The following is a 3,670-nucleotide window of genomic DNA, read 5'->3' on the forward strand; positions in this document are numbered from 1 at the left end:
AGGGACACAGGGACATGGGGGCACAGGGACATGGGGATACAGGGACATGGGGATATATGGATACAGGGACATGGAGATACAGGGACACAGGGACATGGGGGCACAGGGACATGGGGATACAGGGACATGGGGATATATGGATACAGGGACATGGAGATACAGGGACACAGGGACATGGGGGCACAGGGACATGGGGATACAGGGACATGGGGATATATGGATACAGGGACATGGAGATACAGGGACACAGGGACATGGGGGCACAGGGACATGGGGATACAGGGACATGGGGACAGACAGACATGGGGATACAGTGAAATGGGGATATATGGATACAGGGACATGGGGATACAGGGACATGGGGATGTACGGATACAGGGACATGGGGATACACAGACATGGGGATACACAGACATGGGGATATGTGGATACAGGGACATGGAGATACAGGGACATGGGGATACAGGGACATGGGGATACAGGGACATGGGGATACAGGGACATGGGGGGACACACAGGCATGGGGATACAGTGACATGGGGATATATGGATACAGGGACATGGGGATACAGGGACATGGGGATGTACGGATACAGGGACATGGGGGCACACAGACATGGGGATACAGTGAAATGGGGATATATGGATACAGGGACATGGGGATACAGGGACATGGAGGCACACAGACATAGGGATACAGGGACATGGGGACACAGGAACATGGGGACATAAGGACATTGGGACACATGGACATGGGGATGCAGTGATATGGGGATGGGGGATACAGCGACACAGAGCCACTGGGACATGGGGACATGGGGTCCGGTGACATGGGCACACACAGGAGGACTTAGTGCTACAGGGACACTGGGACATGGGGTTGTGGTAACATGGGGACATACGGACATGGGGACACAGGGACATGGGGATGTGGTGATACAAGGACATGGCTGCAGTGACATGGAGACACAACAGGTACAGAAATGGGGGCTGTGGTGCCATGGGGACACATAGACACACAGAGCTGGGGACACAGGGGGACAGAGACATCTCTGAACGGGAGAGACATCAATTTGATGGATGGAGCACTCGGTGGATAAAGAACGGGCTGGATGGCCGCACGCAAAGAGTCATGGTCAATGGCTCAGTGTCCGGCTGGAGACCAGGAACGAGTGGGGTCCCTCAGGGATCGGGTTTGGGACCGCTCTTGTTCAACATCTTCATCGCTGCCATGGACAGTGGGATTGAGCGCGCCCTCAGTGAGCTCACCGATGACACCGAGCTGGGTGGTTCGGTTGATACCCTGGAGGGAAGGAATGCCATCCAGAGGGACCTCGACACGCTTGTGAGTGGGCTGATGCCAACCTCATGGAGTTTAACCATGCCAAGGGCAAGGTCCTACACCTGGGTGGGAGCAATCCCAGGCACAGCTACAGGTTGGGCAGAGAAGAGATTCAGAGCAGCCCTGCGGGGAAGGACTTGGGGGTGTTGGTGGATGAGAAAATGAACATGAGCCGGCTTCAGTGTGCGCTCACAGCCCAGAAACCAACCGTGTCCTGGGCTGCATCCAAAGGAGCGTGACCAGCAGGTCATGGAGGGGATCCTGCCCCTCTGCTCTGCTCTTGTGAGACCTCACCTGGAGCATTGTGTGCAGTTCTGGTGTCCTCAACATAAAAAGGACGTGGAACTGTTGGAACAAGTCCAGAGGAGGCCACGGGGATGATCAAGGACTGGAGCACCTCCTGTATGGAGCCAGGCTGAGAAAGTTGGGGCTGTTCAGCCTGGAGAAGAGAAGCTGCGTGGAGACCTCAGAGCAGCTTCCAGTGTCTGAAGGGGGCCTATAGGGATGCTGGGGAGGGACTCTTCATTAGAGACTGTAGTGACAGGACAAGGGGTAACGGGTTCAAACTGAAACAGGGGAAGTTTAGATTGGATCTAAGGAGGAAATCCTTTCCTGTTAGGGTGGTGAGGCACTGGAATGGGTTGCCCAGGGAGGTTGTGAATGCTCCATCCCTGGCGGTGTTCAAGACCAGGTTGGACGAGGCCTTGGGTGCCATGGTTTAGTGTGAGGTGTCCCTGCCCATGGCAGGGGGTTGGAAGTGGATGATCTTAAGGTCCTTTCCAACCCTGACTACTCTGTGATTCCATGATTCTATGGGGACCCCTGGGCATGGTAACCAGTGACACAGGTACACATGGGCATGGGGACACCGGGAGAGCAGGACACACAGACACCCATGCGGACACAGCAGGGACATGGGCACTCACAGACCTGGCTGCGCAGCAACACAGGGCTGGAGGTACCCAGCAACCCGTGGTGACACGGGTCATAGCAGCTTGGTGCCACCGGTGCCATTCTGGAACGCATCCCAGCACCATGGTGACAACACCCCGGTGACAGAGCCTGGGTGGCATCGTGGCACTGGGGATGTGGCCATGCTGCGGCTGCTGGTGGCCAATGCCCACATCCCCGGGGCCACCGGCTCCGGGCCTGGGCTACACGTGTCTGCCCGCTTCAGAGGTACCGCTGGGGCCAAGGGGGGAACACCCCGTGGTGGCATCAGCCATCGGGGTGCATCGGGGTGGCATCATGGTGACAGCCATCCCTGGGGACAGCACCCATGTCCCCCCCCTTGACGTGCCACCGCCGTGTTCCCCTCCCAGGCGTCCCCAGGAGCACCCGGGTGGTGCCAGAGGAGCACAGCCCCACATGGAATGAGGTGAGGTGACCCCCGGGGGGGGCCCGTGGTGGCACGGGGATGCTAATGGCACCCCACTGAGCCCTTGTCACATTTGTTCCCCCCCCCCACCATAGACACTGGCATGGCCACTGGGTGCACGTCCCCTGCGCCCCACGGCCAGCCTGAGCCTGCGCCTGCGGCACTGGGGCCTGCCGGCATCCCAGGGGTGAGTAGCACCCATGGGTGGGCACCCTGGGGGGACCATCCATCGTGTGAGCACCCTCACCTTGTCCCCTCTGTCCCTGCAGGGACCTGGGTGCCGCCACGGTGTCACTGGACCAGTTGGTGGCCAACCCCAAGCTGCCGCTGTCCCTAAGCCATGTCCCGCTGCTGGACCCCAATGGGCAGCCCACGGGGGTGAGCACCCACCAATGCACCCCCCCTCCCCCAGCAGCACCCCAGGGTGCCACAAGCACGGCCTGGGGTGCCACCCGTCCTTTTGCAGAGCACCATCACCCTTCACTGCTCCTACGTCCCCCACGGCAAGGCTGGAAGTGCCACGGTCCCCGTGCAACGATGGGTGCCACCACCAACAGTGTCACCGGTGCCACCCATGCACCCTCCCAGAAAGCCCCCTGCAGGGAGTAAAGAGGAGTTCCAGGTACGGCACCCATGGGTGCAGTGGTACCCAGAGGTGACATCGCACCCGGCGACCACCGCGTCACCGCCTGTCCCATAGGTACGGGTGAGGATCATCGAGGGCCACCAGCTCCAGGGCAACAACATCAAGCCGGTGGTGACGGTCTCCATCGGCCAGCACCGCTTCAGGACCAGGATCCGTGTGGGGAACAACCCCTACTACAACGAGGTGACACTGGGGAGGGGACATAGGGACGTGCTGCTGTTCCCTCGCTCCACCCTCACCCCCTTTTTTGCCTGTTTTCCAGGTGTTTTGCCAAAGTTTCCACCAGGCACCGGAGCAGCTGCTG

The sequence above is a fragment of the Pezoporus wallicus genome, unplaced genomic scaffold, assembly GCF_028554395.1.
Source record: "Pezoporus wallicus isolate ANWC-B61680 ecotype Strahan unplaced genomic scaffold, APGP_CSIRO_Pwel_v1 contig_2348, whole genome shotgun sequence".
Lineage (NCBI taxonomy): Eukaryota > Metazoa > Chordata > Aves > Psittaciformes > Psittacidae > Pezoporus > Pezoporus wallicus.